The sequence below is a fragment of the Eumetopias jubatus genome, unplaced genomic scaffold (assembly GCF_037043125.1).
Source record: "Eumetopias jubatus isolate StellerSeaLion01/CBP00866 unplaced genomic scaffold, mEumJub1_p1.0 scaffold_8, whole genome shotgun sequence".
Taxonomy (NCBI): Eukaryota; Metazoa; Chordata; class Mammalia; order Carnivora; family Otariidae; genus Eumetopias; species Eumetopias jubatus.
Window position 1 is genome coordinate 62,692,462 of NW_028274814.1, and position 25,855 is coordinate 62,718,316.

General features: G+C 37.9%; 1 protein-coding gene across 1 annotated transcript in view; it reads right to left on the minus strand.

The window, feature by feature from the left end:
* The window catches only part of ITPR2 (inositol 1,4,5-trisphosphate receptor type 2), a 499,992-nt gene that overhangs the window by 426,049 nt on the left and 48,088 nt on the right, over positions 1 to 25,855 (minus strand). The window lies entirely within an intron of this gene.

Consider the following 25,855-nt stretch of genomic DNA (forward strand, 5'->3'; position numbering starts at 1 on the left):
CTCATCTGAAGAGAACCATCACTAGGCTGTACAGTACCAAGGAGGTGGCCTTCATTCAAGAGATCCACTCTATAGAGGTCCACTATACTTGATGGTGACTGATTAATATGGTGACCATGTGCTTTACCTTTTTTTCCAAACCAAGACACCTTTAAAGTTAAAAGAACCTTGTAATTACACTGGGATAATAGGTGAAAACCAGGACTGTCTCAGAAAAATAGGACATGTGGTTAAACCAACTAGCCCAAAGAGATACTCTCTCTACACATGAGAGAAGAAAGCCAGCAGAAACACACAAGAGTGAAAGCAGCAAGCAAAAATCCTGAGGCAGAAGAAAAGGAAGTAGGTAATCATGAATGAACAGAAGAGGTGAGACAGAACTGGAGAAAAACTTGTCAATGACATCAGAAGTGGTTAATATCTCAGACACTGTGCTAACAACTTTAGATATCTTGTTGCATTTAATCTCCAAAGCAATTCTATGAGACAGCTACCATCACCCTCCACTTTAGTTAAGTGAGGATATCTGCTCAAGATCAGGCAGCTAGTTAAAATGGCCCAGGTAACGAAAACAGCTGAGTCATCATAATGGCAAAATACCAGGGCAAAAGTTCTAAAAATGGTATGCACATTCCAGAGGAGTGCCCAAACAAAGTAGTGGAGTGTGGAAGAAAATGCTAGAAATTAAATTTACATTTTTTATCTTCTATTTTAAAATTTACTTTTGTGTATGTTCAATAATATATACCACTCAGTATGATAGTAATAAACATATATCATTTGTAAGTCAACTTATATCTATTACGTTCACTTTCGTTCTGATGGGGCATATGATCAAAATGTTGAAAGACCACTGCCCTAGAGTTCAGAGCAATGGATGCCACTTCTGAAGGGACAGTTCCCACAGTCATTGTGGCATCACCAGGACTAATCTCAAACTACTAGAGCCAGGGGTGCAGCCACGAGGCCCAGGTAGTGGTGACCCGGACTGATTTGTGTTCTCCCTCCCTTTTCTATTACAGGCTCAAACAACAAACTCCCATCAATTCAATTAACTGAGCTTGAAATGTCAAAAGCATCATCTTATACTAGAAGTTTTAAAGGTCCTAAACCAACACTACAAAATAATATGCTTTCAAAAATAATAATAATAATAATAATATGCTTTCAAGCCCAGACATAAAATTATTTTTACTACATGCATAATCCAACAGAATTACAGAGCTATGTGTCTACAGTCTTGTTAAAATATTTAAACAGGGAGGCCATGAGACTGAGTAGTCTCCCGTGGCTTGGTAGCCTACATAAGCAAACCAAAACCTAAGCCAGAGTCCAAGCCCTGGAATCCAAGAAAGTGAAACCAATCACATACAGCCAACTAGGCTTTCCCAAATTGTGTAACACTGTAAATTATAAACAATCACATAATCGCTTTGCTTTTGCACCTTCTCTATAAAAACCTCGCCCCTAGCTCCCATCATTGGAACACTCCTAACCACTCTGGTGTACGACTGCCCAATTCCAATTGATGTTTGCCCAAATAAACTTCAAAATTTAATGTGCCTCAGTTTGCCTTTTAACAGTCTGGAAGCTCAAATGCATAAGCAGGATTAATAATTAACTATCATGGGTGAACTTCCCTCCTTTAAAAAAAAATTTAAAAGATTTCTCTTTAGACATCTAAAAACTCATCTTAACTTCAACAGCCCTCTTTTTTGTAATAAAGTGCTTCTTGCCTATGCTAAGTTCCTCAGAATGGTTAAGCAAGTTTCTCCTGTTGCATTCTGAGTTGAGATAATGACTAGTTTTCACATAGGCATAATAACTTTTTGAATACATGAAACTGTTTCTTTAACTCAACTGTTCTTCTTTCTCTAATTGATCCAAATTCATCTCTAACTTTATGCAACTCTTCAGAATTACTCTATGTTGTGATAATGCTTTAAGCAGAATCCTTAAAAAAAGTACCTCTTTCAAAAGTGCAAGATGGCAAAATGAGGGTAGGAGGCAGCTGCCAGGACTCTCCTACTTAAGAATTTGTAGAAACTCAAAGACAGTTCTAGAAGTGTCGAGAATAATTACTTATGAATTAATTAGAATCCAAAGGACAATAGTAATTACTAAAATTTGATTCTGAATAAAAATGCCCAAATTAACAGTCCAGCTGAGCACCTCTCCTGCCCCCTTTCCCTTCCACATGGCTCTCTCTTCCATCTCTTTCCTTGGGTCACGGAGAGCCAATCTCTTCCTCATCCTCTCTTATCTTTCTCACCCTCTATCTCCCACTTCTAATCTTCTTTCTTCATTAACTAAACACAGGATATAAATCTGTATTTTAAATATCCACTTAATATACATTGATGTCTTCTTTTCTCAATTCAAAAATATAAGTTGAGGGGCACCTGGGTGGCTCAGTTGGTTAAGCGTCTGCCGTCAGCTCAGGTCATGATCTCAGGGTCCTGGGATCAAGCCCCGCATCGGGCTCCCTGCTCAGCAGGAAGCCTGCTTCTCCCTCTCCCTCTGCCTGCAGTTCCCCCTGCTTGTGCTCTCTCTCTCTAATAAATAAATAAAATCTTTAAATATATATATATATTGAACAGGAAAACTTAGAAATAAACAAATACTACCCAGTACATAATAGATGATTATTAACGTTAGTTCACATTAACTTCCCCCCTTTGTGTGTTGTTTTTGCTTTGCAACTGGCCCTTACTTATTGATTTGTCAAGATCAATTGCCCTAAATGAAGAAGAAATGATTCCCCACCTTAACACTAGCCTTTCCCCACAGTCTTTCTAACCATGATGGCTCCTAAAAAATCCACAGACCAGACTGTGAAGGAAGCTCCAGAGAGAACAAGATATCTGACCCAGTAGTTGCACTATCCTATTGAGTTTCAGGTTCCATTATGGTTGTTTCTCCAGCTGCAAGCCACATACCCATCTTTTGACCTGGACACATGGATGAGAAGAGGAAATCAGCCAGCATTCTTTTTTAATGTTCTTATTTAAATGCCAAGGGAACTATCAAAGGAAATATTTACAAAACCTCTGGTTTTTCAAACAACAGGTTGTTCATATTTTGTGGGCCACATCCAACTCTGCATATAGTCTTCTCTGTGATCAAAGTCAGGAGGCCAAGTTTAAACTCTGGACATCGTAGGCCATTTGCACCATGAGGGCATAAAGGCAGAAACAGTATCTGTATTGTTTTACAATAAGATCCCCAGTATCTATCAAAATACCTAACACTTAAGAAGTGTTCAATAAATACTTTACAAATCAATGAATGATGCAGACATATAAATTCTCACCTTTCAAAAGAAATACTCCTCGCAAGAAGTGGGTAGTGGGCCATATGCATTACGTGAACTAGCTGAAAGAATTTCCTTCTCTTAGTAACAAGACAGATATTCTTTCAAAACTCCCTCACAGAAATCTAACTGGTGTTACATTTGAAAACAAATTCAAATGAGGAGGGTTTTTTTCCCTTCATCCATGTACATCAAGCCACAGTAGGAAACATGGGTATGTTCTAAAATACATTATTCATTTCATCACTGCATACCTCTTTTTCAAAAGGGCAGAAGGAGTAGTTTGTAACCGTCTGGCTTCCCTTAACAGCTGCTATTTAAATTGTGAGGTGTCATTCTGTTGTAAATTATATCTTACCTAAGGAAATTACCCTCGCTTTGCAAACACCAAGCAAATCTAGACAAATTAAGTACAAAATTACTAATACTATGAGCTGGCACACACAAACTACCTCATGAAAGGTGAGAACAATGCCTTCAAAGACTAGCACATAATCACAGGTGGCGAAGCAAGACTAAAGGAGAGTGCGCAAGACACTGGAACAGCAGCTTTTGGCAAGCCCGGGAACACAGTATGTGACTTCCACACCATCTTTTCTAGAGCTGCCAGTGATTACTGTGAACTCTTCCCACTAATCCCAATGAAGTCTGAACTAAAGAAACCCATAGCAAGATAGAGGTCACCAGAATCAACTACAATTACATTGAAATAATAAGTAGGAAATTAAAAACAACCGTCAGCATTTCAAAGAAGAAAGAAAAGAAGGAAATTTTAACTATATCTAAACATCTGTATCTCTGATTTCTTATAATATAGGGGATGCGGGTTAAGAAAAAAACAACCCTCACCAATCCTACCTTTGCCAGCAACCATGCTAGTTACTTTACACAAACTATTTTATTTCATTTTCAAATAACCCCTGAATGTCTATATCACCATCATTTTACAGTATGTATACTGACACGGAGTGAGATGAAGTAGCCCCTTAAAGCCAAATTTCCTAGTAAGTGGCAGAGCCAGGGTCTGACTCTCTTACACCAATGCAGTAAAAAAAAAAGATCCCCACCAAAACCTGAATGCCAAAACTGTGGTTCCAGAACAGAAGTAAGCCCTAATACCTTAAGGAATTCATTGTATATAACAAATTAACCTCTCCTCTGTATCTAGAATGGGCTGATTAGGTACCATCCTTTGGAGAACTGAGAAAACAGGCACTCATATTATCTGTGTTCGGTGACAGATGGGGAATCCTGGTGAGAAAGGAGAGAATGGAGTGTCTGCCGAGTTCCCAGTAATTGTGTGAAAACATGTTTTCCAAGATCCAGCAATGCTACTCCTCGGGAAATACCCTAGCAAGAATGCGCCATGGGCCTTTGACAATCTAGTAAAGCCCTTTTCTCACAATAATATTTTATTACCTACATCCATAATCAAAGGCAATAAACTGGCAAAAATAATGAAACTCATGAAAAAAAAGGCTGGTGAAAATAAGATGGAATTTTTTTCTGTCCAAGTTCATGGGCTCAGAAAACAGTAAGTTGTGTCCATGTAATTTAGGAATACATGCATAGGCCATAAATAAAAAAAAACAAAGAAAGAGAATGATTAACACAAAAGTCAGGATAGCAGTTACCTTTGTGGGAGAAGAAAGGGGGAACAGACACAGTAAAGTAAGGGGCACAGAGGGGGCTTCCAAGGTACTTGCAGGTTCTAGTTCTTAAGCTGGTTGGCAGGCACTCATGTTGGTGTTTTTCTTATAGTACCATTAGTGAAGACTTTCTTCCCCACTATTATTGCTTCTTTCTGGTGACAGGAAGTCGAATAGTGAAACTGTGGCATTTTTCCACCCTTGTGTTTACCCGAGCTTGCGGAAGTGAAGAGGCTTCCTGAGTACCTGAATGCTGCCTATGACTTGGTAGAGAGTTCTGCTTGATTCTAAATTCAGAATTAGCATACCCACTGGGCCAAAATACTTAAAGCCAAAACTTCAAACCTAGCCTCTATTATATAAAAGGTGAAATTTTGGTATCCATCTTCCTGCCCTCAGCTCAATTTGTCCTTAGTGAGGAAAGAGAAGGGCTATCCAACTTTCAAGACTTAGTATAATGCTACAGTAATCAAGATAGTATGATATTTGTGAAAATTAGAAAATATATTAACGGGACAAAACAGAGAGCCCAGAAACAGACCTACATGCATATAGTCAACTATACCTTTGACAAAAGAGCAAAGGCAGTACATGAAGGAAAGACAGTCTTTTCAACAAATAGTGCTGGGACATCCACAAGCAAGAAAAAAAAAAATCTAGACACAGACCTTACATCCTTCACAAAAATTAACTCGAAATGAATCACAGACCTAAATGAAAATGCAAAACTATAAAACTCCTAGATGAGAGCATAGGAGAAAACCTCGATGACCTTGGGAATAGTGATAACTTTTTAGATACAATACCAAAGGCACAATCCATGAAAGATAGAATTGATAAGCGAAACTTCATGAAAATTAACAATTTCTGCTCTGCAAAAGACACTGCTAGGAGAATGGGAAGAAAAGCTACAAAATGAGAGAAAATACTTGCCCAAAAAAACCCATATCTGATAAGGGACTATTATCCAAAATACACAAAAAACTCATAAAACTCAACAATAAGAAAGCAAATGGCTCAATTAAAAACTAGGCAAAAGACCTAAGCAGACACCTCACCAAAAAAGATTCACAGATGGTATTATAATCATATGAAAGGATGCTCAACTTCATATGAAATATTCAAATTAAAACAACAATGAGATACAACTACATATGAGAATGCCCCAAATCCAAAACACTAACACCATCAAATGCTGGCAAGAATGTGGAGCAACAGGAACTCCCATTCATTGCTAGTGGGAATGCAAAATGGTACAGCCACTTTAAAATTTGGTGGTTTCTTACAAAACTAAATATACCCTTAACATCTGATCCTGAAATCACGTTCCTTGGTATTTACCCAAATGAATTGAAAATCTATGTCCACACAAAATATGCACACAAATGTCTATGGCAGCTCTATTTATAACTGCCGACATTTAGAAGCAACCAATAAGTCCTTCGGTAGATGAATGGATAAAGAAACTGTGGCACATCCAGACAATGCACTGTTATTCAGCACTAAAAAGAAATGAGCTCTCAAGCCATGAAAAGACTTGGAGGAACCTTAATTGCATATACTAAGTAAAAGAAATCAATCTGAAAAGGCTATATACTGTATGACTTCAATTACATGGCACTCTGAAAAAGGCAAGAGGCTAGAATGGGAGAAAATATTTGCAAATCATGTATCTAACAAGAGAATAATATCCAAAATATATAAGGAACTCACGCAACTCAATAGCAAAAAGAGAAAAGAAAAAACCAATCTGATTAAAAAAATGAGCAGAGAATCTGAATAGACATTTTCCCAAAGAAGACACATAAATGGCCAACAGGCACATGAAAAGGTGCTCTACATCACTAGTCATCAGGGAAATGCAAATCAAAACCACAATGAGGTATCACCTCACACCTGTTAGAATGGCTACAAAAAACACAAACAATAACAAGTGTTGGTGAGGATGTGGAGAAAAGGAACCATTGTGCACCGTTGGTGGGAATGTAAATTGTTGTAGCCACTAGGTAAAACAGTTTGTAGGTTCCTCAAAAAATTAAAAATAGAACCACCAGGGTGCCTGTGTCACTCAGTTGGTTAAGCATTCAACTCTCAGCTCAGGTCATGCTCTCAGGGTCGTGGGAAGGAGCCCTGCCCTCAGACACTGTGCTCAGTGGGGCATCTGCCTGAGATTCTCTCTCCCTCGCCCTCTGCCCCTCCCCCCACCCCACGCATGCTCTCCCTCTCTATATATAGAATAGTAAATAAATCTTTAAAAATAAAATAGAACTACCATATGTGATCCAGTAATCTCACTTCTGGATATATATCTGTAAGAAACAAAATCACTCTTTAAGAGATATCTGCACTCCCATTCACTGCATTATTTATAATATCCAAGAAATGGAAACAACCTGTCTATCAACAGATGAACAGATTTTTAAAATGTGGTATATATCACATACAATGGAATGTTATTGAAACGGAGCATTAATGGCATATATGATGGAGTATTATTCAACCATTAAAAAGGAAGGGAATCTTGCCATTTGTGATAATAAGGATGAACTTTGAGGACGTTATGCTAAGTGAAATAAGTCAGACAAAGAAAAACAAATACTGCACGATCTCACTTACATGTGGAGTTTAAGAACACTGAACCCATAGAAACAGAAAACAGATTCCTGGTGGCTGTGGTGGGAGGGGGTTAGGGAGAGTACATGAAGTCAGTCAAAAGGCACAAACTTCCAGTTATAAGATAAATAAGTTCTCTAAATGTCATGTACGGCATGATGACTACAGTTAACAATACTGTATTGTATACCTGAAAGTTGCTAAGAAAGTAAATCTTAAAAGTTCTCATGACAAGAGGGTCACCTGGCTGGCCCAGTTGGTGGAGTATGCGACTCTTGATCTCAGGGTTAAAAGTACAGGCCCCACTTAAAAGGATAAAATCTTGGGGCACCTGGGCGGCTCAGTCAGTTGAGTGTCTGACTCTTGGTTTCAGCTCAGGTCGTGATCTCGGGGTCGTGGGATCGAGCCCCACACTAGGCTCCATGCTCAGCGTGAAGCCCGCTTGAGATTCTCTCTGTCCCTCTCCCTCTGCCCCTCCCCCAACTTGCATTTGCGTGCTCTCTCTCAAATAAATAAAATCTTTTAAAAAAATCTTTTCAAAAGAGTTCTCATCACAAGAAAAAAAAATTGTAACTATGGAGGTAATGAATGTTAACTAAACTTACTATGGTGATCATTTTGATATATATATACACATATCCAATCATTATGTTGTACACCTTAAACTAATGCAATGTTGTATGTCAATTACATCTTAATAAAACTGAGCAGAAAAGCATCAGGGGTTGACAGGTTTAGAATGGAAGGAAGGATGAATAAATAGAGCACAGAAGATTTTTAGGGAACAGAAACTACTGTGTGATAGTATAATTGTAGATACACATCATTATACATTTGTCAAACCCCACAGAACATACACCTGCAAGAGTGAACCTTAATGTAAAGTGTGGACTTTGGGTGATAATGTTATGTCAATATAGGTTAATGAATTGTAACAAATGTACCACTCTTGGTAGTGGATGCTGACAGTGGGGGACGCTACTATGCATGTGAGGGAGCAAGGGGTATAATGGGACTTCTCTGTATTTTGCACTCAATTTTGCCATGAACCTAAAACTGCTCTAAAAATGGTGTCCATTAAAAAAAAAGAGAGAGAGAGAGCAGGGCTACTTTTGGGCTCTGCCCAGTTAGTTCTGTTACTATATCTATAAAATTTATGTCCATATATTGGCACACATATCTATACACATACACACAAAAGTATACATTATATCTTTGTATGCCTTACTTCACAATAGAAGTTTTTTTAAGTTAGGATATTGTGACTTCAAAGATAAATGATAATTATAATGAATTTATAGCTATATGGGAAAGTACTTATAATGAAATGAAAAAAGCAGAATATAAATCTGTTAAGCCTTAAGAAGAATGGAATTAGCCTTGGATAATGTCCCTAAGGGCTGAAGTGAGCCTTTTATAGGTGGCAGAGCCCACAGTGTGACAAGGACAACTACAGGAAGGAGACAAACAGGAGGAAGCTGATGCCGGTCTAATATTGGCAGCTCTTATCTTTCCTCGTCCCTTTCTACTCTTCCAAGTGGTAATTATCAAGCAAGAGGAGTAGTTACCTTTGCACTCTTGCTTTCTTACTCCTCAGGCTTTTTGTTTCAACTGTAAAATGATCCTAATACCCGGGGCACCTGGGTGGCTCAGTAGGTTGAGCATCCCTCTCTTGATTTCAGCTCAGGTCATGATCTCAGCATTGTGAGATTGGGCTCAGTGCTGGGCATGGAGTTAGCTTAAGATTCTCTCTCTCTCCCTCTACCCCTCCTTCTCCCCTCCCCCCCAAAAATATCCTAACACCCTAATTCTGCCCTTCCACCAGAAAGCAGAAAGACTGATCATTGGCCCTGGATTGTGAATTGTGGATTGAGACACTGATTGAACAACTAGAATCTGCACCAAATAGTAGCTCCTAATATTCTATGATGACAAAAAGTATGTGCTGCTCTTATTTTTTTCATTATACTAACAATTTTATTTTTTTTACTTGAGATAGCCTAACAAATTTAAAGGAAAATATTTCAAAAAACAATGAAAAAAAACATAAAACAATGAATCCTTATTAAAAACAAAATGTTATATAGTAACAATAAAGGTAGGTATATTGTTGGGTTTTTTTTTTAATTTTTAATGATGAAATACTTCAAATATATAGAAAAACTGTTAACAAAAAATAAAATATTCCAGACTTATTTATTAGTGAGTTACTGAGTACCTAGTATGTGCCAAACACTATATTTGCTGGGGATGAAAAATGAACAAGACGGTTATATTTTCTCCCGTTGTGAAGCTTTTCCTTTAGTAGAGGAAATTTATACCCATGAACGTGTATAGAGAAGTATACGGTTCTTTTTAATGGCATTGATACTTCATGGTTTACTAACCCATCCCTAAGTTGTTGAATATTTTTATTGTTTTCCCTTGTTAGCTATTATGAGGAACACAGTTTTAAAATTTTTTCTGCGAATTATTTGACCACTTCTAGACAACTCTAAAACCAAACTGGAACAGAGGTTTTGACTAAGATTATCAGGTCTTTCTATCTAGATCTGTTGTCAGATCGGACTGTAAGGAAACTCTGACTGAACTTAGAACACTTCTTTGTGTAAATGGAACTTAAGCAATAACCAAGAATTTTGTGTGAAAACCCAACAAAATAGCCAGTATTTTCTATGGGACACACATCAAAATTGTCCTCAAATTTCCCCTATTCTGTATTGACTCAACAAACTATGTTAATTATACATTTTATGAGTTAGTAATACATTTTATGGGCTAGTTCATCATTGAACTTGTACTCACGAGCATGTAGAGATGGAACTTTATTATTTAACATTTAAGATCAGAATTCTTTGCTTACTGGTTATTTTATATTTTCCTCCCTTAGCCAAGCCTTATAAACTATGTCTGGTTCATCTAACAGCTTTCCAGAAAGTCTGTGCCAATTTATAGATTCTCTTCCAGTGTGAGAGTGCCTAGTTCCACAAAGCATAGCCTTTTTTAAAGCCTATAGTTTTTACATATTTGGCTGCCTGGACAGACATAATGGTACACCAAATTCTTTCAACTTGTAATTATTTGTGAGTTTTAACATTTTATCACATGTTAGCTCCATACCTTCTGCTTTTATAACAGTTTTATTCATATATAATTTAATTACCATTAAATTCATTCCTTTAAAGTGTACAATTCAGGAGAGAGGGAAAAGATGGCAAGGAGTAGGGGACCCTATTCCAACCAGTCCCCAGAATTGAGCTGGATATCTAACAGACCACTCTGAACACCCACAAAATCAGCCTGAGATGTAAGAAGATAGATCTAGATCTCGACAAACAGAATATTGCAGGCGTTTGGTTTCAAGGTATGAAGCAGGGAGCCATGATTCCGTGGGCAGATATCAGAGGATAAACGGCAGGGGAGGGAGCCATGGGGATCCTACACTGCTGGTGAGACTGCCGCGCTGGGGACGGGACACAGATTTGCAGACCAGTAGTGACAAGGAAAAGACTTTAGGGCAGCCCCCCTGACGGAAACCCAGAGTGGTGGAGCTCAGTTTTAGAAGCACAAAGAGCAGAGATGTGCCCCGACATGGAGGCAAGGACTGGGAGCACTGCTGAGGGGCGCACAACCCAGGACACTGAAGTTTATAGCAGCACAGACAGAAACGCAGATAGTGTGGCCTGCAGAGCTCACTGAAGAACAGACTGCGATCTTTTGGAAAGGGTTGGAAACAATCTCTTTTGCTCTGACTCTCAGAAGAGATGCAGAAAGCCACCAGGGAAAGCCACCAGAGAACAAAAGCCCCAAAAAACCGGTTTCCACTGAGCCCATCCCCCATCACAGGGGCAGGGCAACTCTGCCCAGCAGGACTGCCTGAGTAACAGCGCACCAGGCCCTTCCCCAGAAGAAAGGCTGGGAAAAGAAGAGGCCAGCAACCCTAAGGTCCCTATAAAACAGGTGCATCTTGCTTGGGTTGTGGTCAAAATTTGGACTCCGTACATTCCCTCAACCACCCCTCAACAGAATGACTAGGAGGAGGAACCCCCAAAATAGGAAAGACTCAGAGACAATGACTTATGCCACAGATTTACAAATGGATTCAGATATAACCAAGATGTCAGAGATGGAATTCAGGCTAGCAATTGTGAAGACGATACCTAGAACGGAGAAATCGATTAATGGCAACACAGAGTCTCTAAGGACAGAAATGAAAGCTGAATTGGCAGAACTTAAAAATGCTATCAATGAGATCCAATCTAATCTAGACAATCTAACAGCTAGGGTAAATTTAGGCAGAAGAACGAGTTAGTGACTTAGAAGACCAATTAATAGATAAGAAGGGAGGGGCTCCTGGGTGGCTCAGATGATTAAGCGTCTGCCTTCAGGTCAGGTCATGTTCTCCAGGTACTGGGATCGAGCCCTGCATCGGGCTCCCTGCTTGGCGGGGAGCCTATTTCTCCCTCTCGCTCTACTGTTCCCCCTGCTTGTGCTCTCTCACTCTCTCTGTCAAATAAATAAATAAAATCTTTAAAAAAAATAGATAAGAAGGGAAAAGAAGAGGCCAGGGAAAAACAACTCAGAATCCATGAAAATAGAATCAGAGAAATAAGTGTCACCATGAAAGGTTCCAATGTCACAATTATTGGGATCCCTGAGGGGGTGGAGAAAGAGAGAGGACTAGAAGATGTATTTGAGCAAATCATAGCTGAGAACTTCCCTAATCTAGGGAATGAAACAAACATTCATGTCCTACAGGCAGAGAGGACCCCTCCCAAGATCAAGGAAAACAGGCCAACACCCCAGCATGTAATAGTAAAACTTGCAAATCTTAGAACAAAGGAAATCTTAAGGGCAGTTAGGTGGAAGATTCCTTATGTACAGAGGGAGGAACATCAGAATAACATCAGACCTATCCACAGAGACCTGACAAGCCAGAAACGGCTGGCAAGACATATTCAGGGTACTAAACGAGAAGAAAATGCATCCAAGAATACTTTATCCAGCAAGGCTATCATTTAGAATGGATGGAGAGATGCAGAGTTTCTGAGACCAGCAGAAACTGAAAGAATATGTGACCACAAAGCCAGCCCTGCAAGAACCCCCCCATATTAAGGGGAATTCTATAAAACGAGAAAGGCCCCAAGAGTGATATACAACAGAAATTTTCAGGGAAAATCTATAAAAACAAGGTCTTCACAGGCAACATGACAATAAATTCATATCTTTCAATAATCACTCTCAACGTGGACCTCAAAAGAAAGCTGGGGTAGCAATTCTACTGTCAGACAAATTAGATTTTAAACTAAAGATTGTAGTTAGAGACACAGAAGGACACTTTATCATTCTTAAAGAGTCTATCCAACAAGAAGATCTAACGATTGTAAATATCTACACCCCCAACATGGGAGCAGCCATCTACATAAGCCAACTGTTAACCAAAATAAAGAGTCATATTGATAACAATACGTTAATTGTAGGAGACCTCAATACTCTACTCTCAGCAATAGACAGATCATCTAAGCAGAAAATCAACAAAGAAACGAGCTTTGAATGACACACTGGACCAGATGGACCTCAAAGATATATACAGAAAATTCCACTGTAAAACAAGAGAATACTCATTCTTCCTGAGCACACACGGAACTTTCTCTGGAATAGACCACATTCTGGGTCACAAATCAGGTCTCAACCGATACCAAAAGACTGAGATTATTCCCTGCATATTCTCAGACCATAATGCTTTAAAACTGGACCTCAATCACAAGAAAAAATTTGGAAGAAATTCAAACACTGGGAAGCTAAAGGCCACTCTGATCAAGAATGTTTGGATCAACCAGGAAATCAAAGAAGAACTTAAACAATTCATGGAAACCAATGAGAATGAAAACACATCGGTCCAAAACCTATGGGATACTGCAAAGGTCATCCTAAGGAGGAAATACATAGCCATCCAAGCCTCACACAAAAAATAGAAAAATCCTGAATACACCATTTAACTCTACATCTTAAAGAACTAGAGAAAAAGCAACAAACAATGCCTAAGCCATGCATTAGAAGAGAAATAATGAAGATTAGAGCAGACATCAATGAATTAGAAAACAGAAACACAGATCAGATCAACGAAACTAGAAGCTAGTTCTTTGAAAGAATTAATAAGATCAATAAACCACTGACCAGACTTATCCAAAAGAAAAGAGAAAGGACCCAAATTAATAAAATTATGAATGAAAGGGGAGAGATCATGACTAATATGAAGGAAATAGAAATAATTATTAGAAATTATTATCAACAACCATATGCCAATAAATTGAGCAATGAAATGGATGCCTTCCTGAAAACCTACAAACTCCCAAGACTGAAACAGGAAGAAATTGACAACCTGAATAGGCCAATAACCATTAACGAAATTGAAGCAGTGATCAAAAACCTCCCCCCATAAAAAGAGTCCAGGGCCTGATGGATTCCCTGAGGAATTCTATCTAACATTCAAAGAAGAAATAATACCTATTCTCCTGAAGCTGTTTCAAAATATAGAAACAGAAGGAAAGCTTCCAGACTCATTCTATGAGGCCAGCGTTACCTTAATCCCCAAACCAGACAAAGACCCCAACAAAAAGAAGAATTTCAAACCGATATCCCTGATGAACATGGATTCCAAAATCCTCAACAAAATCCTAGCTAATAGGATCCAACAATACATTAAAAGGATCATCCACCACGACCAAGTGGGATTTATCCCCCGGATGCAAGGGTGGTTCAACATTCGCAAATCAATCAATGTGATAGAACACATTAATAAGAGGAGAGATCCTCTCAACTGATGCAGAAAAAGCATTTGACAAAATACAGCATCCTTTCCTGCTTAAAACCCTTCAGAGTATAGGGATAGAGAGAACATTCCTCAAGTTCATAAAATCCACCTATGAAAAACCCACAGCAAATATCATCCTCAATGGGGGAAAAACTGAAAGCCTCTCCCTTAAGATCAGGAACACAACAAGGATGCCCACTCTCACCACAATTGTTCAATATAGTACTAGAAGTCCTAGCAACAGCAATCAGACAACAAAAAGAAATAAAAGTATTCAAATTGGCAAAGAAGAAGTCAAACTCTCTCTCTTCCCAGATGACATGATACTTTATGTGGAAAGTCCAAAAGACTCCACCCCCAATTACTAGAACCCATACAGCAATTCAGTAATGTGGCAGGATATGAAATCAATGCACAGAAATCAGCTGCTTTCTTATACACTAACAATGCAGCTGTAGAAAGAGAAATTAGAGAAACGATTCCATTTACAATAGCACCAAAAACCATAAGATACCTCAGAATAAACCTAACCAAAGAGGTAAAGGATCTGTACTCTAGGAACTACAGAACACTCATGAAAGAAATTGAAGAAGATACAAAAAGATGGAAAAACATTCCATGCTCATGCATTGGAAGAATAAACATTGTTAAAATGTCTATGCTACCCAGAGCAATCTATACCTTCAATGCCATCCTGATCAAAATTCCAATGACATTTTTCAAAGTGCTGGAACAAACAATCCTAAAATTTGTATGGAATCAGAAAAGACCCCGAATCACGAAGGAAATGTTGAAAAGAAAAGCAAAGCTGGGGGCATCACGTTGCCCGATTTCAAGCTATATTACAAAGCCCTGATCACCAAGACAGCATGGTACTGGCACAAAAACAGATATATAGATCAATGGAACAGAATAGAGAGCCCAGATATGGACCCTCAACTCTATGGTCAAATAATCTTTGACAAAGCAGGAAAAAATATGCAATGGAAAAAAGTCTCTTTAATAAATGGTGCTGGGAAAATTGGACAGGCACATGCAGAAGAATGAAACTCAACCATTCTCTAACACCATACACAAAAATAAACTCAAAATAGATGAAACACCTCAATGTGAGACAGGAATCCATCAAAATCCTAGAGGAGAACATAGGCAGTAAACTCTTTGACATTGGCCACAGCAACTTCTTTCAAGATACATCTCCAAAGGCTAGTGAAACAAAAGCAAAAATGAACTTTTGGGACTTCATCAAGATAAAAAGCTTTTGCACAGCAAAGGAAACAGTCAACAAAACAAACAGGCAATCCACGGAATGGGAGAAGGTATTTGCAAATGACACTACAGATAAAGGGCTGATATCCAAGACCTATAAAGAACTTCTCAAACTCAACACCCAAAAAACAAATAATCCAGTCAAAAAATGGGCAGAAGACATGAACAGACACTTCTCTGAAGACATACAAATGGTAAACAGACACATGAAAAAATATTCATCATCATTAGCCATCAGGGAAATTCAAATCAAAACCACATTGAGATACCACCTTACACCAGTTAGAATGGCAAAAATTGACAAGGCAAGAAACAACAAATGTTGGAGAGGTTGTGGAGAAAGGGAATCCTCCTACACTCTTGGTGGGAATGCAAGTTGCTACAGCCACTTTGGAAAACAGTGTGGAGGTGCCTCAAAAAATTAAAAATAGAGCTACCCTATGACCTAGCAATTGCACTACTGGGTATTTATCCCAAAGACGCAGATGTAGTGAAAAGAAGGGCCATATGCACCCCAATGTTCATAGCAGCAATGTCCTCAATAGCCAAACTGTGGAAAGAGCCGAGATGCCCTTCAACAGATGAATGGAAAAAGAAGATGTGGTCCATATATACAATGGAATATTACTCAGCCATCAGAAAGGAGGAATACCCAACTTTTACATCAACATGGATGGGACTGGAGAAGATTATGCTAAGTGAAATAAGTCAAGCAGAGAAAGTCAATTATCATACAATTTCACTTATTTGTGGAACATAAGGAATGGCATGGAGGTCATTAGAAGAAGGAAGGGAAAAATGAAGGGGGGGAAATCAGAGGGAGAGATGAACCATGAGAGACTATGGACTCTGAGAAACAAACTGAGTGTGTTAGAGGGGAGAGGGGTGGGGGGATGGGTTAGCCCGGTGATGGGTATTAAGGTGGGCACATACTGCATGGAGCACTGGGTGTTATACAAAAACAATGAAGCATGGATCACCACATCAAAAACTAATGATGTATTATATGTGACTAATATAACATAATAAAATAAAATCTAAAAAAAATTAAAAATTAAAAAAACAAAGTGTACAATTCAGTGGTTTTGGTGTATTCGTAGAGTTGTGCTAACATCCCCATAAACTGATTTAAGAATATTTCATCACCTCCAAAAGAAATCTTGTACTCAACACCATCAACCCCAAGTCCTTTTCCCCCATTCCTAGGCAATCACTGATCTACTTTCTATCTCTACATATTTACCTATACTAGATATTTCATATAAATGGGATCCCACAATGTCTTTTGTGACTGGCTTGTTTCATTTAGCATAATGTTTTCAAAGTTTATCCACGTTTTAGCATGTATAAGTATTTCATTAGTTTTTATGGATAAATAAATGACTTTTTATGGCTAAAATGTTTCACTGAAGGGATTTATCTTGTTGTGTTTACCCATTCATCATTTGATGGGCCCTTGGGTTGTTTCCACTTTGGGCTATTATAAATAATGCTACTATGAACATCTGTATACAAGTTTTTGTGTGGATATGTTTTCATCTCTCTTGGGTATATACCTACGGATGGATTTGCTAAGTCACACAGTAACTCTATTTTAGCTTTCTGAGGAACTCCTGGATTCTTTTCCAAAGTCCAAATGTAAAATAGGCACTATTTTAAATTCCCACCAGCAGTGTATACGGGTTCTAAGATCTCCACATCCTCACCAACACATGTTATTATCTGCCTTTTTGATTTCAGTCATCCTTGCAAGTGTGACCTGATATTTGTTGTGGGTTTTATTTGCATTTCCCTGATGACTAATGATATTTAACATCTTTTCATGTGCTTAATGACCATTTTTATATCTTGTTTTGAAGATATATCTATTCAGATTCTTTGCCCATTTTTCAATTGGGTTATTTATCTTTTTATTATTGAGTTGTAAGAGATTTTTATATATTCTAGATATAAGTCCCTTACCAGATACATGATGTGCAAGTATTTTCTTCCAGACTGTGAGTTGTCTTTACCCTTCCTTGACGCTGTCCTTTGAAACACAGAAGTTTTTAAAGTTTTTAATTTGATTAAGTCCAGTTTATCTATTTTTTGTTGTTCTTATAGCTTGTGCTTTTGATGTCAGTATAAAAAATCACTAAATAACCCAAGGTCACGAAGATTTACTCCTATGTTTGCCACTAATAGTTTAATAGTTTTAACTCTTATATTTAAACTCATGATGTTCTTTGAGTTAGTTTTTATGTATGGTCATTTCACCTTTTTTATCATTTTATTTAATTTTTTTCATCATGAGAAGTGTACTCTTTACTCCCCATTCCCTATTTCCCCCATTCCCCCACCCACCTCCCTCTGATAACCATCAGTTTGTTCTCTATAGTTAAGAGTCTGATTCTGTATTTGTCTCTCTCTCTCTCTTTCCTTTGCTCCCTTGTTTTGTTTCTCAAATTCCATATATGAGTGAAATCATATAGTAGTTGTCTTTCTCTGTCTGACTTATTTCACTTAGCATTTATACTCTCTGGCTCTATCCATGTTGTGGTAAATGGCAAGATTTCCTTCTTTTTTATGGCTGAATAACATTCCATTGTATGTGTATATACTACATCTTCTTTATCCATTCATCCATCAGTGAACACGTGGGTTGCTACCATATCTTGGCTATTGTAAATAATGCTGCAATAAACATAGGGGTCCTTGTATCTCTCTGAATTAGTGTTTTTGTATTTTGGGGGGTAAATACCCAGTAGTGTGATTACTGGATCATAGTGTAGTTGTGTTTTTAATTTTTTGAGGAACCTCCATACTGTTTTCCACAATGGCTGCATCAATTTACATTCCCACCAACAGTGCAAAAGAGTCCCTTTTCTTCACATCTTCACCAACTCTTGTTATTTCTTCTGATTTTGATTTTAGCCATTCTGATAGGTATGAGGTGATAGCTCATTGTGGTTTTGATTTCCATTTCCCCATTGATGAATGATGAGCATCTTTTCATGTGTCTGTTGGCCATTTCTCTTTGGAGAAATGTCTGTTCATGTCTTCTGCCCATTTTTTTCTTAGATTATTTGGGTTTTTTGGGTGTTGAGTTGTATAAGTTCTTTATATATTTTGGACACTAACTCTTTATTGGATATCATTTGCAAATATCTTCTCCCATTCAGTAGGTTGTCTTTTAGTTTAATTGATCATTTCCTTTGCTTTGCAGAAGCTTATTTTGATGTAGTCCCAATAGTTTATTTTTGCTTTTATTTCCCTTGCCTCAGGAGACATATCTAGAAAAATGTTGCTACAGCTGATGTCAGAAAAATTACTACCTGTGCTCTTTTCTAGGATTTTTATGGTTTCAGGTCTCACATTTAGGTCTTTAATCCATTTTGAGTTTATTTTTGTGTATGGTGTGAGAAAGTGGTCCAGTTTCATTCTTTTGCATGTTGCTGTCCAGTTTTTCCAACACCATTTGTTGAAGAGACTTTTTCCTGTTGCACATGGTTCTCTCTTTTGTTGAAGATTAACTGACCATATAATCATGGGTCTATTTCCGAGCTCTCTATTCTGTTCCATTGATCTATGTGTCTATTTTTGTGCCAGTAACATACTGTTCTGATTATTACAGCTTTATAGTATAACTTGAAATCTGAGATTGTTATACCTCCAGTTTTATTTAGCTTTTTCAAGATTGCTTTGGCTATTCAAGATCTTTTGTTGCTCCATACAAATTTTAAGATTATTTGTCTAGTTCTGTGAAAAATGCTGTTGGTATTTTGATAGGGATTGCATTAAATCTGTAGACTGCTTTGGGTAGTATGGACACTTTGACAATATTTGTTCTTCCAATCCATGAGCATGGAATATCTTTCCATTTGTTTGTGTCATCTTCAATTTCTTTCATCAATCTTTTATAGTTTTCAGAGTACAGAAGACTTTTCACCTTTGGTTAAGTTTATTTCTAAGTATTTTATTATTTTTGATACAATTGTAAAAGGGATTGTTTTCTTACTTTCTGTTACTTCACTATAGTGTATAGAAATGCAACAGATTTCTGTATATTGATTTTGTATCTTATAAATTTACTGAATTATCTTACCAGTTTGAGTATGTTTTTGGTGGAATCTTCAGGGTTTTCTATATACAGTTTCATGTCATCAGTGAAAGTTTACTTCTTCCTTATCAATTTGGATGCTTTTTATTTATTTTCCTTGTCTGATTACTGTGGCTAGGACTTCCAGTACTATGTTGAATAAAAGTGGTGAGAGTGGACATCCTTGTTTTGTTCATCTTAGGGGAAAAGCTCTCAGTTTTTCCCCATTACGGATGATACTAGGTGTGGGTTTTTCATATATGGGCTTTATTATGTTGAGGTGTGCTCCCTCTAAACCTACTTTGTTAAGGGTTTTTATCATGAATGGATGTTATACTTTGTCAAATGCTTTTTCTGCATCTATTGAAATGATATGATTTTTATCCTTTCTCTTGTTGACGTGATGTATCACTGATTGATTTATAAATCTTGAACCACACTTGCATCCTGGGGATAAATCCCACTTAATCGTGAATGATTTTTTCATGTATTGTTGGATTTGGTTTTAAAGCAACTTCTTGAATTCGTGCTTTCTCTCTGGTATCAGCAATATTTGGCTGCCAATGCACCCCCTGGAATTCTCACCTGCCTGTGCTGCCTCCAGACATTCAAGAGCCTCACATAGTCAGTGAAAAAGTACAAAAAAAAATTCTGAGCCTGGGATATAAAGATATTATGATATGAAACAACCCCAGTTTTTTTTTTTCTACTGGCCTAAAAAAATGTGTGTGTATGTCTGTGTGTAAAAAACCATGGGTTTTTCTGAATATAAAATATTCTGAACATAAACTGATAAATGACCACTGGAAAAAAAGTGGGAAAATCTAAAGAGTATAAAGAAAAAAAAAATCCCACCTCTTTTCATACCCCAGGGTTAACCATGTTTATCATTTTGGTGTATATCCTTAGAGAGACAGGCAGTTAGATACATTTACCAAAATACACACTTACATAGGCATATCATATTTTAGGTAACTGGAAATGCATTTATATAAACTGTATATATAAATATATACAGTTCACATAAAGCTTTTTTTACACTTCACATCTTCTAATGTCATTAAATATTACCTTGAAAACATTAAATTCCCACTTAGGACACATAATGATGTATAAATCTTTTTCCCCCTTTTGTATATTTATTCCCTCCATTAAAAGTATTACTGTGTTAAACACTGCATCTCATATGTTTGTCAAATTTTTAATTGGTTCTACAATCTTTATACTTAAAAATTCAATCTTCCACAAATATTCATCACAGGCCTATCCTACTGTAGGCACAGTGCTAGAGATACTAAGCTGAACCTTGAAAAGCACATAGAAAATAGATATTTCTCCTGTCCCCTCATTTTGTTCTGCCTCCTTGGTATACCTGCTGGCATCCTGATTTCTAATTACTTTTCCTGACCACAGTTCTTGCCTATTCCCTGTCTATCCACTGCTCTTAACACATGCCTTTTCCCATAGCTTCGTGAAATTTATTCCTAATTCTTGCTACCTGACTATTCCTTTAGCAAACAGTTCTCAAACTTGTTGGTCTCAAGACCTCTTTACATTCTTAAAAATTATTGAGAACCCCAAAGAGATTTCCTTTTGTGGGCCATTTCTACCTATATTCATTGTATGACAAATTAAGAACTTTACAATGCAGTAAAACACAAGCACATATTTCATTAGCCAACAGAGAGGTGATACCACCACACTTCATGTAGCCTCTGGAAAGCTCCACTATCCACTCAAGAAAGAATGAGAATGAAAAAGGCAAATAATGTCTTAGTCTCATTATGAAAAAGTTTGATCTTACAGATCATCCTGAAAGGACCTTGAGGACACCAAGCTACAGAACCACAAGAAGGCCTTTGTTCTTCTATCTCTTCTGTTACCTGATTCACACTGTGCATTGACCATCTCCTATGGCCTGTGGCAACCACAAGGGTACTGCCTCCAGCTAGCCTGGTTGCTATACACCACGATGGCATGGCTCACAGGGCACATGTTAAGTGCTCCTGGTTGCTTTTGCTTTCTCTGTAAAAAGTGATTAGTTCCCAAATCCCAAAGGTTTTATTCAACTAAGTCAGTGTTTCTAGGCTATTTATAAGTTCTAGGCTATTTAAATGATGAAACCTTGAATTCCAGGTTGTTGAATAAATTTTACTAAGGAGGGCAAGGAAGGGACAGGTAATATATCCAAATAAGACTCTAGAACAGTGCTACCAACCAGTCCCTTGTGTTAGGATGAAAGTAGGGAACTATCTTGTTCTCCTGGTTTACATATGCATAAGCCAATTAATGGCAATACCAGCCTTTCATTTTACTAGCAATGTTGGCCAAAGATAAAGAAAGAAAATAAGGTGAGAAAGAAATAGGAATTAAAGAATTTCCATCGTTAATGTCTTAAGTCAAAATATTAGTTACACTGAATCGGGTGGTTTTTGCTTTGTTTTTATGTTTGCCCCCTGGACAGTCACACAGTTTTTTTTTAACATGACATTTCAGGTACTGGATTTTTTCTTTTATATGATAACATTAGAGAATGTAACTCCCAACCTAGCCACACAATTAACTTTGTTTTTTTTTTAAGATTTTATTTTTTATTTACTTGTCAGAGAGATAGCACAAACCAGGGGGAGCCGCAGGCAGAGGGAGAAGCAGGCTCCCCACTGAGCAAGGGGCCCAATGGGGGGCTTGGTCCCAGAACGCTGGGATCTTGACCTGAGCTGAAGGCAGACGCTTAACTGACTGAGCCACTCAGGCGCCCCACAATTAACTTAGTTTAACTCCGTTCCTTCTAATATTTACCCACATCGAGGTATTTAATTATGCAGATACCGTCAGAGGGAAAGTCGCATAACTGTGAAGATTTCGACAACTACAGCTGTACTTTTGCTTCATTCAGTATTCTAAATAGAATCCGAGTGACGAATTCAGCAGCCCCATTTCTAAACAGGAACTGAAACTTCTGGCATTTAGAAAATGCTAGTTTAAAAGCCAATTTTAGCCTCCCTATACCTATGATTTCAAGATAGGACACTCTTATTAGATGTAATGTATGGTGATTAACATAACAATAAAAATTTTTTTAAAAAGCTTATTATCTTCCAGTTCCACATGTCCCTTGAGAGCCTCCGGAAATTTAAGTTTAACCACCTCTAAGTCCATCCAGTGGAAGACTGACGCACACATGCCTGCACATACGCATGCACACACACACACAGCAGCCAGCCATGTAGCACAACATTAGAGAAGTACCAAGACTCAGTGAGTTCCTGGGGAGCCACCACTTTCATTTTCAGGACATCTATCTCTCTTTGTAGGGGTCCCCAGTTGAAAAAGGACAAGCAAGGCTCAAGAAGAACAAGGGTGAATCAGTGGTGCATTGCCAAGTGAGGCTGGCTCTCTACTTTTGAGGGCTGCTTTCTTAGGTTTTTACCTACTTTATTCTCTAAAAGACAGAGTTTCCAAACTACTTCCATGCATTTGTAAAACAAACAATGCCACCCGCCTGCACCTGTTTGCTTTATTCTGAAATTGCTGTATTTACCTTGAAAACCACAAAATGTAAACAAGGGCACCTGATGAAAGAAGATCTTCAAATGGCTTACTCACTAAATCAACACCTGGGAAGGAGAGGCAGTTTACTTGAACTTGAATACACAATGTACAAATCAATCTTTTATCTCAGTGGTAGCTTAAATAAGTTAATGATTAGTAAGCTTTATGGAGCTACACAGAGACTTTCATAAACAAAATATAACTTGTATTAATTTATTTAATACTCATAAGAGAGTGAAACAAGTATGGCCCACCTACCATAAACCATAGAAGTACAATCTTAATTCACATATACTTCCACTTAACAAATACATATATGACATTCTCCCACATGTAGATACTTTATGCTATAGAGCATGAGAAAACTGAAGTGATTTGACTTTTTAACATGCCTTTTAATATGCCTACTATATGACCAGACAAGAGAGGACAAGAGAAATGGCTTAAAAATCACTACTCTCAGGGCGCCTGGGTGGCTCAGTCCACTGAGGGACCAACTCTTAAGTTTCTGCTCAGGTCATGATCTCAGGATCATGAGATGGAGCCCTGTATAGGGCTCTGTGGTGGGCGGTGGATCTTCTTGAGATTCTCTCCCTCTGCCCTCCCCCCACAACACACATTTTTTTCTCTCTCAAAGAATAAATAGATCTTTTTTAAAAAATCACTTCTAGTTACTTCCCTGAAGAGTTTTTGAGTGAGCCATAGTTTCAGTTCTAGAAACAGTCCATGCTTCTTACCATAATGTGTTCCTGGAAACTACATTATAAAAAGAATGCACTTCCTATAGGAAATTCCACTGGAATAAAATAATTGGATTACTTTCCTAAGGAATACAAAGTTAATAATAAATATTACATAGGTAGAAAACCTCTAACCCTCCAGATCATTTAGAAGAGCAAACATCCTATAAAAGTGATTAAAATAGTTACCATAGGGGCGCCTGGGTGGCTCAGTCATTAAGCGTCTGCCTTCAGCTCAGGTCATGATCCCAGGGTCCTGGGATGGAGCCCTGGGTCGGGCTCCCTGCTCCGTGGGAGGCCTGCTTCTCCCCCTCCCATTCCCCCTGCTTGTGTTCCCTCTCTTGCTGTGTCTCTCTCTGTCAAATAAATAAATAAAATCTTTTTTAAAAATTTAAAAAATAAATTAATTAAATAAAATAGTTACCATAAGGATCATTCTTTTCCCCAAAATTAATACTGTATCATGTAAATATCTGAAGACCTCACCAAGGATAGGCAAAGACATCTGAATGAATAAGTTGTCTCTCCATCTTCCCAAACAGTCAGCCATAGAGGCAAAAAAAAACAAAAACAAAAACAAAAAAAAAAACAGTCACACAAGTGTAGAGTAGAGAGACTTCTTTTTTTTTTTTCAGTGAAGTCAAGAGAGTACTTCTGAGTCAACAGAACTTTGAACCACCTCAGGGCTATTCTATCTTGAGTTGGCTAAATTCATCCCTCCTGCCTCAGCCTTTTCCAAAATGGCATATTAATGCAATATACATTACATAGTCCTTTGAGACTGGCTTCTTTCACTTAGATAACACTTTTGAGATTCATTTGTGTTGTTGGGTATATCAAGCCTTCATTTCTTGTTACTATTGAGTAATGTTCCATTATATGGATATACCACTGCATGTATTGGTTATCCATTGACCAGTTGAGATTTTGATTGTTTCCAGTTTTTGCTATAAACATTCATGTACAAATCTTTGTGTGAACTTAATTTTTCACTGCTTTTAGTTAATATCCAAGAGTGAAATTTGGGGGTCATATAGCATGTGCATATTTAACTTTATAAGAAAGTACTAAACTCTTTTCCAAAACGGCTATAGAATCTTATACACCCCCAGCGATGTATGAGAGTCCTAGCTGACCTGCATCCTTGCCAACACTTGGTATTTTCAGTATTTTTTTTAAAGATTTTATTTATTTATTTGACAGAGAGAGACAAATCGACAGAAGGAACACAAGCAGAGGGAGTGGGAGATGGAGAAGCAGGCTTCCCGCTGAGCAGGGAGCCCAATGTGGGGCTCGATCCCAGGACCCTGGGATCATGACCTGAGCCAAAGGCAGACGCTTAACAATTAAGCCACCCAGGCGCCCCTTTTTTAAATTTCAACCATTTTTGTAGTCGTACTTCATGGTGGCTCTTGATACTGTGATTTTTTTTTTCTTTTTTTAGTAGTCTCACTGTATATATTTATTGAGATATAATTTAAAAATTGTCTCCAGGGTGCCTGGGTGGCTCAGATGGTTGGGTGTCTGCCTTCGGCTCAGGTCATGATCCCAGGGTCCTGGGATCGAGTCCCGCATCGGGCTCCCAGCTCCTTGGGAGCCCGCCTCTCCCTCTGCCTCTCTCTCTCTCTCTCTCTCTCTCTCTGTGTCTCATGAATAAATAAATAAAAAATCTTTAAAAAAAATTGTCTCCAGCTTTACTGAGACACAAGTGTAAGGTGTATGATGTATTGATTTGATACATTTATATATTGCAAAATGGTTACTGCCGTAGCATTAGCTGACTTCCGTCCTATCACGTGATTGTTTTTTTGTGGTGTATGTTATACA